The sequence below is a fragment of the Artibeus jamaicensis genome, unplaced genomic scaffold, assembly GCF_021234435.1.
Source record: "Artibeus jamaicensis isolate MK-2021 breed Jamaican fruit bat unplaced genomic scaffold, CSHL_Jam_final contig_755, whole genome shotgun sequence".
NCBI lineage: Eukaryota > Metazoa > Chordata > Mammalia > Chiroptera > Phyllostomidae > Artibeus > Artibeus jamaicensis.
Window position 1 is genome coordinate 1,329,624 of NW_026521950.1, and position 13,326 is coordinate 1,342,949.

General features: G+C 61.5%; 1 protein-coding gene across 4 annotated transcripts in view; it reads right to left on the reverse strand.

The window, feature by feature from the left end:
* Window positions 1-13,326, reverse strand: part of ZNF536 (zinc finger protein 536) — a 316,452-nt gene that overhangs the window by 220,053 nt on the left and 83,073 nt on the right. The gene's annotated exons all lie outside the window — the stretch shown is intronic.

The window sequence follows — 13,326 nt, forward strand, 5'->3', positions numbered from 1 at the left end:
TACTGCTGGCTGCTCTGGGTGTTTATGGCTGTGTATTTTCAGTTGAGTAAAGCAATAAGCCAAAGGGTGTTCGGGCGGTGAGGGTGGGACAGGCCGGGGGGCCACAGGACAAGCACACTGGGCGACCCTGCCTGCCTGCGCGTCCTCCTGTCCCTGGGGCCCTTCTCAAAGCCCCGCCTCGGTCACCTAGGGGACCAGGGCACGGAGGTCAAGAACTCTTGGGACTGGCAGTGAGTTGGCACTCCATGGGGGCAGGGCTCTGATACACAGGTAAGCAGGCCACTCGGGGGCTGCCTTGCGGGGAAACTGGTACCTTGCGGGCTACCCACAGTGTAAAGGGGGGAGGGAGGTGTGTCCAGTGGCCGCCAGGCCGCCCCCCAGAGTGTCAAGGCTGGGCACTGGAGCCCACAGGTGCCACCAGGCCTGCGAGAATGGAGGCCACGTGACAAGGCTCTTCTACAGGAGGGACCCTTGCGGCCAGACGCTTTCTAAACAGTCTTCCAGCTGGACAGGCGCGGAGATGCATGAGGAGCCGTGCCCGCGAAGGACAGTCAAAGGTCAGGAGGGACCACGGTCTCTATAAACCAAAGAGGGCCGCGGGGCAGCCCCGCGACCTCAGCCCTGGCGACATCCCGGAGCTGGACGTCTTAGTCCATGCGCCTGGGGCCGGGCAGGTCCTTCCCGCAGAACTTCCTGTCCGAGTGGGTCTCAGCTCATCACCACGGACCAGGCTGCAGTCGACACGGCCACTGCCGTGGACGCCGCGCCTCACCGGGGGCAGGGCGGCCGGATGTCTGCGCTTTCACACACAGAGCCGAGGCCGTGCGCCCCGCCCCGCAGCCCTGCCCCCCCCGCCCAGACCTTCGGGAACAGCGTGACTACGATGAAACACAGAAAGCGGGGTGGGGGACCTCTGGGGGGGAAGAGGACGAAACGCTCGCTCTCAGTCACCCTTGGTGGTTTCTTGTTCCCGCCACGGCGCTCACTGTGTCTCCCGCCCAGGCCACAGCTGCCACTCACACGCCATCGCCACTGATGGCCCCTCCTTCCCGCCCCGTCACCCTGCAGCCCTGGTCCCTGCACTTGGTGTCTCCTGCTTCTCCTGGGAGCAACCCAAGAACGGCTTGGGGTCACGAGACTGATCCAGGAGGCCCCGGGGGGGGGGGGCAGGCAACAGGGAAAACCGGGGGAGGAAGGCCTCCAGGCCCTGGCCCACGGTGACATGGGGAACGCCCAGTCACAGCCCGTGGGCTCGGCCTGCACCTCTCACAGGCTGACAGTTGTCCCCAGGGACCCTGGGCCTGTCTGTCCATCTCCGTGTGTCCACGCCCGGCGATGACGCCGAGTCGACCTGGGTCACTCGAGGTCCGACTCCTGCACTTTGCTCCAGCAACTCTCACTAGTCTCGAAGGGTTTGGCTTGTGAATGAGGGAAATAAGTGAATGACTAACAGACACACACACGTGCACACAGATGGATAACTGAGGGGACGCACCCAGGCACGCATGGACGGTGGATGAGGGACACAGTGAGGATCGGACAGGCCGGAAAAGGAGTGAATTCGGGGATGGACTCGCAGATGCGAAGACACTGGCGAGCGGGAGCGGTGCCCGGTGGGCGACCTAAAGGCCGCGGCTGGCACGTCTTCAGTGAGCACAGACCGGCCCGACCCCAGGGCGCCCGCCAGCCAGGTTGGTGTAAGGCAAAAGAGAAGAAAGCGTGGGTGAGACCTGACCACCGGCCAGTGTTTGGTCACCTGCGCTCGCGGCCTCCTTCCCGAGTCCTGGAGGACTCGGGCGCCTGGAGAGCCCTGCGGGGCAGCCGGCAGGGTTCTGCCCCGACCCTCGCCGACGAAGGCACCGGCACACAGACACTCCTGCCTCCTGCTGGAACCTCAGACCCCGGGCTTTGTGGGGCCCTGCACCCACTGCACGTGGACGGGCACTCCCGGGAGGTGGGGTCACGGCCATCAGCAGCACAGACCCCAGACCGCAGCCCAGGAAGCTCTGGCTCTGACGTTGAGAAGTCCCGCCGTCACCGAGGGGTTGGTCGTTTCTTCTCTTTCAGAATGGCGGGCCTGTGTCCGACAGTGCTTAGGTCAGGCGCTGGTGTCCCATCTCTACTCGACTGACAGCCACCACCGCAGGACACCCCTGAGCAGCTGAGTCCTGTGGGCTTCAGGTCCCTTCCTGTGGACAGCTTCCCCCCAGGTGGTCTTCCATCTCCCCCGGCTGGACTTCCGGCTCCGCAGGTGTGCTGGTGGCCAGGCTGCCTGACGCAGGGACTGGACACGGGAACTCTCGGGGCTCCTTTCCGGCCTGTCCGTTATTCCTTCTACCAGGCATCTTCTACTCACGGCGGCCGCCCACGCACCCTTGTGACTCTCTGCTCTCCTCTGGAACCTGGTTGTGCGTCTCCAGAACCAAGAACGCGGTCCAGCTTCACGGTGTCGCCGGGTTTTCTAGCAGCTCCTCCCCCAGGAGAACAGCACAATTTCTGCAGCCAAAGTGACAGAGGGGAGCTCCCAGCAGATCCCTTTGCAACCCCTGGGGGCCCACGGAAGCCAGTTTGAGAACCAGTGGGTTGTGGGAGAGAGGGGCACGTCCTGGACCTGGCGGTCCGCATGGCGGTGTGCCAGCCCCGCACAGTCATCGCCACCCAGTCACCGGAACGACACAGATGCCACCCGCAGGGACCAACTTCCAGCCCATGAGTCCCCTGCTCTCCTGCCATTTATTCCAAGCTGGAAGCCGGTCCCCTTCGAGGCAGGCGGACCCAGGCCCAGGCGTGACCCCCGAGGAAGACCACGGCTGCCTGCCGCACCTCTGGCCACTGGTGGGGGCGAGGAGGGCCACCAGGGACGCAGGTCGGGAGAAGCGAGAGCTCAGACTCTCCCATAGACAACTGCCGGAGCCACTGCCTGAGCGTGTCTCCCCGAAGGAAGGCGAGGGCTGGTCCGAACCGTCTCCACTTCCCGTTCGCTGCCCCCAAACCAGGCTGCGGCCCGAATGTCAGCCACCTGCGTGGAAGGTGCCCGCACCCTATCGTGGCATCTGCTCACACCTGCGCCATTAGCTGGTCATGATGTTTCTTGAAATGGACTCACGGATATCCTTGAATCGATGTGGTTCAAACAGAAATCTTATCTAACAAAGCTTTAAATAAAAAAACAATATTTATTCTCCCATCTAAGTGGGCAAAATCAATACCTCACCGCAGTGCAGAGCAGGAGGCTCGGCCATGTTGAATCTGAAGGCGCCCGGAGCACCGGGGAGACCGCATGGAGCGGGGCGTGGGGAGCACCGACTTCGACTTCCGGGGCAGCGGCCTGGGCAGAGCCCACGCCCGCCCCCCACCCCGAGTCTGACCATGGACCCAAGCCCTGAAACTCTTATCTGAGCCCCAGTTTCCTCACCAGGAAAATGGGGGGGACAGTCGTACCTACCGCACGAGGTTGTCGAAAGAATCAATTAAATTGAGTGCATTAATTAATGATTAATTAATTAAGCGAGCTCATTAATTAATGATTAATTAGTTTGATGAGATTGTGTGCCTGGCACGTAGCTGTTGCCATCTCTTCTCTGTGAAGAGATAAGCCAGCAGGAGGGGGAAGCCTGAGTGGCCATCTCGTCCGTGTCTGAACTGGGCCAACAGAGTGACCCAGGGTCATGGGCTGAGCACCAGCAGCCTGGCCCGTGCCCAGCCCGGCCCCTGACTCCCTGCCTTCTCTTCAAGTGCCAACTCTCCCCGCTATTCTTCATCCCCAGGGGATGGAGCCCAGGACTCTCCAAATGACCTCGTGGCTACCCCAAGCCCCGTCTTGGCAAACACATGGCCCTGGGGAGGGGCTCACTCTGCATGCAGCTTCCAGAGCGTGGCAGCACCGGTGCAGGAGGAGACTCGAGCACCCACAGTTCCAAGACCGGAGGTGCAGGGCCACACAAAGGAGGGAAGAGAGGCAGCATGCTGGGTGCCCGGGAGGGTGGCAGCTGGGATGGACCATGACCGTGTCCCAGTCCCATGGACGGGGCAGCCCAGGGGTGCCCCCAGCACTCACTCCCCACCCGGCCTTGGCTCCCGTCCCCCTGAGCCTGCCCTCATCACCACCGTCACCTCCACGTATCACCTGGAAAAGGCCTGACGCAGTGTCAGGTTACTTGCTGTCCCTGAGGATGGCAGCACCCCTGGCTGCTTGCCCAGGTCCTGCCCAGCGTCCAGCAGGTGGGACTCTCGGGGACAAGGGTGTGTCTCCTTCCTGGGGTGGAGCAGCGAGGCCTCTGGAAGCCCAGGGAGCTGCGGTCTCCCAGCTCCTCCGCCCCAGGGCCCACCCACGGGTGCCTACCTGCGCTTCAGGTACTGCAGGAAAGGCGATCCCTCGAGGGTCCAGTGGAAACCCCGGCCTTCTCTGTAGCCAGAGCCCACCTGCACGCTGGATTTTAATCCCATTGCCCAGAGGCCCGGGGTCACCTGGGACCGGTCAGCAGGCCTCTGGGCTCAGCGCCGATGCCCACCCTGTCTCCAGATGGACACCAGCCTCCCTGCAGGCCCCCCGTGGGGAGGCGCCCCAGGCCCAGCCCCCAGCACCGGGGGTGGGGGTGGAGAAGCTCAGCAGCCTGGGCACCCTGAGCTGGGGTGGGTGTTACGGGGACATGCCCCCACCCCAGAAATCACTAGGTACGGCTTCTGCACAAACGCCACCCGGCCCCCACCCCGCAGAGGGGTTCGCTCTGCAGCCATAAACACGGGCTCTCTAAAATAGGCCATGTTGAGTCTCAGGCTCACAGCAAGAGTACAGAGATGGGGTGTGTTTATAAAGCGCTGGATCCCGGGGACTTGCAAGCCTTCCTCCAGAAACATTCATGGGAAAGGCACTTTCTTAGGAGTGGACGCTCATCTTGCGCCCCAGGGAGTGGGGGTGATGCTACCATAGAAGGGCTTACCCAGGCGCCCCGGGCGGCCCCAGGGCGGGGGACCCCGGGACCTCGGCTGCCTTTCCGCGAGCGGTCTCGTTGCAGCGGACACAGAGGCACGGCCTCCCCAAAACCCAGATCACCTATTCAGGTGTTTACTGCTCCCCAGTCTTTATTAAAACAAACCGGGGAAAAGCACAACAAAATACACTTTTTCTCATTTCTTTCTATTGTTCTTCTTGGCAACTTTATTGCACATTAGTTCAAAGTAAGCTGCCAATAAAGTTGGGTAAAATTAAACTGGAGCAGCAGTTTTCTCCTCAATAATTTTTGTCAGGGTGTTTTTATTTTCCTAAGGATCTCAGACACAGCACAGTCAAAGGTGTGGAACTTCACGAGCTCCGAAGTCGCCACTTAACTCCTGACTCGCGGGTTCTGACCCCAGTCCCTCTAACACGGGCCCGGTTTTGCCGATGGCTTCGCACTGAGGAGGACTTTGTAGCGTGACGTCCACTCACTCACACAAAAGGCGCAACGCCAAGCCAGCGTCGCCGGTACCGCATTTAGGCTGAGACAGCGACATGACTTCTAATTAGGCAAAACCTCGGAATACCACATAATCCCCTACCTGAAGTCAACGTTGGTTGGAATGGATGATTCCAGGGAAGTATTTTGTAAGATAGCATTTATGAATAGGCCAAAATGATTCAATTTAAGATAGCAAAAAAAATAAATAAACATCTTGGAATAAAAATAATACACTCTAGTAATTTGATTACAGCGAAAATCAGATGCCGAGTGTTGTATGCCAACAATTGGCATTTCTACACAACTAAACGTTTTTCTGGTTATCATCGAACTTGACAAATTTAATCCCATCACCAGCAGATCCGATGCAGGTAGAAGAGATAAAGCCGGAATAAGTCACCGCACCTCTGTGTTGGAGGCCACCGGCAGACAGCAGGGAAGTTTGAACTTCAACTGGAGTCTGTCTCCAGGCGTTGGGAGGGACGGCTCACCGTGGAGAAGTTCAAGTATACACAAAGGCCTCTGATCCAAATATGCTAATGATTTTTATTGGTCGAATCTTGAAAGTGAGGTTTATTTTTATGAGCATGCGCTAATTAACCCCGCATGTACTATCTCGCAGCCTATCTTGCCAGGACTCTCATTTAAACATGTTTATTGTGAAATGTTTGCGCTCTGCACATTTGCGGCCCACACACAGCTTATTTCACTCCTGCCTTCCGAGCACTTAGAAAAGTTAAAAGGAGTTATTGTTTTTGATTAATGCCATTTTGGGGCAGTTAAAAAAGGGGGGGGGAGCTTCAACTCCCAGCTCTGCATAAGTTCTTTGACATTAAAAAAAAAAAATTGTCCGCACATGGAAGGGAGGGGGCCCTGGGCTGGGCGGAGGTGGGCCTCGAGAACTGAAGTTCATTAACACGCAGCTCCACGGGAACTCGTGCGGAATGGCCGGGGCCGCAGCTGCCGATCACCGAGGGGCACCGCGGGCCGGGGGGCCGTGCAGATGGGAGTCCTAAGGCCCTGCCTGTCATCTTTTGATTAAGAAAAGGAAATGATTTCACCAAGAAGATATTCCCTCTTGTGTTGTTTTGTTTTAACTGAGTTTGTACTTTCCACCGAACTGGACATATTTATTGAGACTCATAAGTTACTTCGCGATTACCAACATCGCTGAATCTCAACAAACGATTTTTTTCTTGCCAATTATCTAAATATCATAACTATAAAATAGCTTAAGACATTCTCCATACTGTAAACATCTCCTCTACAAAGCTCTGAGTGTAAACAGTGCAAGGCATCAGAATGGTTTTAAGCGATGTTATAAAAACTGCTCTTAAAAACTAAACAAAATGTAAAGCTTCCATCTGCTTCACGATTTTTCCACCGCTGAACGGCTGCCGGGTGCCAGCGCGCTGAGCCACGGCTTGCTAAAGAGATGGCCGGGGTCACAGACTGCAAAAACAAAGACCATGTCTTTAGTGCTGTGTTTTTTTTTTCTTTCTCGAGTCTTCCTGACATGGGCTGGAAGCAAAGGCAGGGCATGGGGCCCGCGGGGACCGGGAGGTCCAGGGCCGGGCCGCAGGAAGAACCCCCGCCGAGCCCCGTGTGGGACCGAGCGCAAAGCCTCGCGAGTGCCCAAGGTCCTCCAGTGACTATGTGTCCCCAGCCTCAACTTGCCCATTCTCCTTCCTCACAGAACTTTCTGGGGCCCCTGAATGTGCTAGTGGAAGGCAAGCAGCGCACGGCACAGGGAGGGAAGGCGTTCGGCCCAGTCCTGTGCACACAGGCAGCTCTGAGCCCGTGGTTGCTTAGAAACTGCATTCCCATTTGCTCGGAGCCCCAGCGAAGGGGCCTGACCAGGTGGATGGACCCTCAGACTCGCAGGGACAGTGTCCTCCACTGGGCAGCTCTGCCTGGACACAGCGGTAGGGTGAGGAGGAGCAGAGCCAGGGCTGGGCCTCTTCACGGTCCCTTCGGGGACATCCCGCAGCCCCCGATGTGGCCTTAGGGCTCTCCTAAAACCTATGTCTGGTTCCCTGTGGCCACTGCTGAGGAATTACAGCTAGGGTGGCCCGTGGGCATGGGTCCCTGGGGCCCTGCCCCCCAGACACAGGGCTGCTGGGGGCTGGGGCTGCTCGGGGTGCAGGACACACTGCTCGCCAGTGCCCCTCCCTGTCTGAGCAGGTCCCCATGCTCCCTCTGGAGAGCAGAACCCCCTGGGGGGCAGCCTGCCTTCCCCGGGTGACCTCCTCACATAGAGTCATCAGCTGGCCACTGTGGGGACCCCAAGGCAGGGTCCCACCAGATATCTGGGGGAGAAGGAGAGCAGTTGGGGCAGACACGTCGGTGGAGTCACCCTGCTGCAGAGGCAGCCCCCGTGGCCCACCTCAAGGACTCCACTGTCCTCTGCCTTCCTCCCAGCCTCCCCTGCACCAAGGGGTGCAGGCCGCCCCTGCTGTTACCCCAGAAGTAAAGGCCTCCCTTGAGGAGAACCGTCCTCACCTCGAGGTGGGGTGCCCACCTCTACGGGGGGCTTTGCGGGTCATGGCAGGGGCATATTGTAGGTGAGGGACCCTGCAGAATTCCTGGGAAGGCCGACCCGGGGCGTGGGAGGTCCTGGGGTGCAGGCACGCCAGACCCAAGTGTCCGGAGGGGGCCGTGGGGAGAGCGCCACCCTGCCCGCTCCGCTGACATGTCCACGTTGCCCACCGCGCCCCAGTCTGCGCCACACCCACCGCAGGAGTGACCCAGAGAGGGCGCAGCCGGGGCTTCGAGGGCCCAGCCCCGGCCCCAGACCCCATCACCCAGCCACTGTGCCACAGAGCACCCAGCCCGTGGGCCCTGCGGGCCCCGTGGAGGTTGGCACGATTCTGAGCACATTCCAAATTTAAATCTGGGACGCTCCCCCCTCCACTCGCCGCTCCTGAGCACGGGGGAGGCATCTGCCTGGAAACAGCTGTCACCCAGCCGAGGAGGCGGCACACGCGAGTCTCCCGCGAGCGCCGGCGTCAGAGCACCGCGCCAGCCAGGGTTACTTAGCTACAGAGCCTCGCAGCGGGGGGAGGGAGGGAGGGCGGGCTGGGGGAGGGCCCACGAGCACCCTGCGCCGCATCTGGGGCAACGGGGGCTCTCCGAGGTGGGCCAACGTGCCCAGGGGCGTCCGGAGACGGCAGGGGCCCTCCTGCGGTCCCAGGAGAAACGGTCCCCGTGACACTCACTTGCACGTGGATCACGCCCCCCACAGGTGGGGGCCAGGAGGAGACCCTCACAGCCACCCTCCTGCAGACGGGGGAAACTGAGGCACGGGAGCTCTCAGAACTCGGCAGAACCCGGACTCCTGTCTCAGCCACCAGGCCTCACCAGCCAGCAGCCACTCAGTCACCATCGTCACCGCCGGGAGAGCAGGTGTCACTCACGGAGTGCTTTCGGGGAGCCCTGCCAGGCACCGCAGGCTTCGAATGCCGTGTGTCATTGTATTTAATTCTGTGGTTCACGCCGTCCCCACAGACAGACAGCAGGACACTGAGGCTCGGAGAGGGTGGGCTGTGTCCTGGAGACCCAGCAGGGGCAGCAGTGCCCTGGAGCCCCCCACCCCCACCCAGGGACCAGCTCACTCCCAGAGCAGACTGCCGGGCCACCCGCCTCCACCTGCGCCTGCGTGGGCGACAGGATTGCGAAGAGGAAGTGGGGCCGGTCCTGGTGTGTCCTGCCTGCCGGGCCCGGCAGAGGCCGACCGGGGTTCGCACTGGCTGCCAAGCCGGCCACTCTTCTCACTGAGGCTGACCCCGTTGTGATGAGGGAAGGGGCAGGGCCGGCCGGAGTCCACGGTCCATGCGGGCAGCAGCGGCGGCGCTGCTACAAACACTGACCATATTTAGAAGTCCCAAGACCAGACGCAGCCGTTCGGCTCAGCCACCCAATTCAGCCGGCCAAGTGGCCTGGCTGGGGTGTCCAGCACCTGCCCTGGCCAGCCTGGCCTCAGAGAGCTGCAGGCAGGGGTCAGTCAGTCTCCCCTCAAGTGGCCCAAGATCAAACACTGGGAAAGGGGACCCATTCGAAGGGCCCAGGAGTGACAACCTGGCCGCCGTGGAGAGAAGCTGAGACCCGAAGACGGGCCTCCAAGGAGAAGGCTTGGGAGCCAGGGGCCTGCGGCCGAGTCAGCCTGCACTTCCCTCGAACTGGCCCCTAAGGAAGTGTGGGGGCAGCTATTTTGAAAACAGCCCGCACAGCGTGACCACACGCCACCATCGGCTGCCGCCCTCAAATGCAATTTCATTCATAATTGAACACGAAAAAGCCACCACCTTAAAATAACATCAAGGGTCACGGCTGAACTCTCCAGAGGGGACCTGAATCCGGCCTCCGCTGGCCTCCTCGAGTTGGACTCTGGCGCGTCCCTGGCCCACGGGCCCACCTGCGGCCGCCTGCACACCTGGGCCTGTGCCCCTGCCCCCGCGCCCCTCCTCCCTGCCTGCCTCCACCTGGATCCGCCTGCCGGGCTCTCCTAAGCGGCCGAGGCAGCCCAGGCCCAGCGTTCCACCTGCAGCATCGGATCGCTAGTCCGTCCACTCGCTCATCGCTCATCCCCTCCGCAAGCGCTTGCTGCACACCTGCCACGTGCCAGGCACCCCTGGAAAGCACCTGCTAGGGGGCACGGTCCCCTGTCAGCAGGCACTGCCCTGCACTCAGCTTGGAGCCTAAGCCCACATCAGCTGTAGAGCTCAGGAGGTGCAGACCAGCCCACGGTTCCAGGGGGACCACCTCTGCCCTCCCCCAACCTGTCTGCGGCCTCTCCCCAAATCTGCGTGGAGGAGAGAACAGACTGGTGGGGACAATCGGGGCTGGACAGGCATCATCCCAGAATCCGTGGTTCTTAGCGGCTCCCGGATGGCCCCACATGGAGCCACAGGAGGACCAGTGACGGAGGACAAGCTTGCCCGAAGCCCAGGTGGCCCGGCAACAGGCAGGAACGTTTTAAAGGCCACCATCTGGGGGCCGCTGCAGCCAGGAGGAGGCTGTCCAGGCAGGAGGCGGACGGCAGCGATGCAGGAAGCGGTGCTCACGGCCTCTCAACGGGGACTCCCTGGCAGGAGGCGGCCAGGCGGTAGCCAGGTGCCGGGAAGGGGGCCAGGGCCGGTGCTGCTCGGGTGACCAACACCCGTGGCAGGAACTCAGCCCTGGTGCGAGACTGGGCCAGGCCGCAAGGAGGGGCGGGGCAGGGACGAGCCTGCAGACCTTTCGGGAGTGGAGATGCCGCATCGCCGGGCCCGGCAGGACCAGCAGCCGGCAGAGGGGACGGTGTCGCAGAAGCCCCCCCATCAGGGTGTGAGACACAATAGAGTCCTGACAGGAGTTATTAGCTTGATCGGCTCCCGACAGCCTCTAAGGCGAGGAAGCCAAGGCTCCCGGAGGCCAAGCGCCAAGGCCAAGGTCAGGCCCCTAATTCTGGGATCAACAGCTCCTGAGGCCGCTCCTCCCCGCCCACCTGGGCTAAGCCCTCCCCCTGGCCACGCCTGCCCCCCCGTGGCTCCCTCTCGTGGCCCTCCTTCCGTGCCTGGCCCCAGCCCCGATGCTGTGGGCCCCTCAGGAGGCTGGTCCCCACCCTGAGGCCGCAGAAGTGATCACAAACATCAGAGTCCAGCCCCCGAGAGTCTGTCCCACCACAGTCACGACTGGCCCAGCCCCCGACGAGGACACAGAGGCTCAGAGGGCCACGTGGCCACCGAGCGATGGTGGAGAGACTCTGTCCTGCCCGCTGTCACGCTGGCAACCTGAGTCTGGGCTCTGCCAAGATGCCACCTCATCCAGGGGCCTCCTCTCCACCCCCCGGGAAGCAGGGACACTCGCCTGCCACCTGGGAACAGGATGACACTCCAGCCGAGGAAGCTCGAGTCCACTCGCGGGCTGTCACCGCTGCCCGTCCCCCACCACTGGGACACCATCACCCACACCCAGACCCCCAGAATGAGGGATTCCCCACAGGGGAAAGGGGGTGTCCTGGAACCCCAAGCAGCCCCTCCCTTCCTGTTGGCCAGGGACCTCTTCCCCTGGCTGCCCCCGGGCTCCGGCCGGCGCACAGGCGGTCATCTCGGAGGGCCGGCCACCGGCCAGGGCCGCCAGGGCCTTCGGACCCGCAGCCCGACCCTCCCCTCCTGCGCCTGCAGGGGGGCAGGGCACCACCACTATCGGGGGTAAATTTAACTGCCCTCGTTAAGGATTCACAGCACACCAAAGAAGTGGTGGGGTTTTTAAATCATCTTTGCAGAAAAGGAATATCAGCAAAAATAATCACTCTTTCAGGGTCCACAGTGAGTCTCTAATGAGGACAGCAGCCCCCAGTTACACACTCGCACCATGAGGGTGACAACGGTGTGACACGTGGACAGAGTCCACCACCTTGGGCACGTCCGTGGTCAGCCCCAGGGGTTGGGGGACGGCAGGAGGGCGGTCTTCCTGGGGCACCGTCGCGGGTCCCCTTTACAGCAGGGCTCAGGGTGTGGGCAAGGGCAGGGCAGGTGGAAGCCTCTGATGGGACAAGTGTCAGAGGCAGATGGGGACGCTGCCGCGGGGGACCCGGCAGGCGCAGCAGCGGGCGGAAGCTCTAGACGGAGACGGCTCCAGAGAGGAAGATGAGGAACACAGCCCACCCTGGACGCACAGGTCCCTCGCTCTGCTTGCCCCGTGGGCCTCCCGGGCCTCTCCCTGGAGTCCACAGCTCTCTAGTGGGGCAGCGGCCTCCTCTCCAGCCAGGGGACAGCCCCGTGGGCCGAGGGGGCTGCAATACCCACTGAGTCCTTCCTGTACCTCCGGCTCACTCGGAGCAGGATGCACTTGACCTTGTCCTTCTCAAGGCATCAAGTTCTGGGACAGGGAGAGGATGTTAGGATAAGCACGGCTGTGACCCGGGTTACAGTGAGTGAGCCGGCCAGCGGTCGGAGAGGCGGAGCAAGGCCTTTCTGGGGGTGGTCATCCGTGCTCATGTCTGGGCGAGAACAGTGCGGTGTGGAGGGCTGGGAAGGACAGTCCCGAGAAAGGAGGGACTGTGGGCCACAGGACACTAACTCAGGGTGTGGTATGTCTCTGAGAAGGGCTGGGGTCCTTGTCACCCCCTGAGGTGCCAGCCTTGGAGAGAGAGCAGGGAGCAAAGAAGTGATGAAGACGATGGACATGACCTCTAAGCTTGGAGGAAGAGGAGCGGACGACAGGCCTGGGCAGGCACAGGGCAGGGGCGTCCACCAGAGGAGACACCTGAGACCTTGGAGTTGATGGACAGAGGGAGGGGACCAGGGCTGGGTTTCACAGCAGGACGGGGGTTGGACACTCCCAGGCCTAGGTGTGGCTGGGGCCAGAGGCCAAGGTCAAGTGGAAGCAGGGTTGCTAGAGGTGAAAAAGTCAAGGAAGCAGAGTCCAGCCCATTGGCTGCATGACCTTGACACTGTGGTCAGTGAGTCTGGCCAGGAGACCTAAAGAAACCAGAAGGGTGAGGGAGCGTGACCCACAGCACCAACCTTGGAGCAAAGAAACACGGGTGGCTCCTGGCAACAGCTGCCCTCCTGCCCATGACGAAGGGGTCCAGCCAGGAACAAGCAGATGGGAACAGGGACCAAGGGTCATCGAATAAGAGCCAGTACTTGTCCTAAAGGCCAACCACCCTTCTGTGCCCGCATCGGCGACACGGTGCTGATGTCTCCAGTCCGTCGGGGACACACAGGAGGGACAGGAACCTGTGGGTCTGTGTCTGAAATGCAGTCGACACAGCAAGGCGGGCTCATCTCCAGGGAGCCAGCGCTCCAGCCAGGGCGCCGCTGACCCTCAGGCCGAGCTCCGCTGGGGGCTGGGCTTGACCCTGCCCCGACCCTGGGGGGCTGCCTGGCTGCCTGCTTCCACC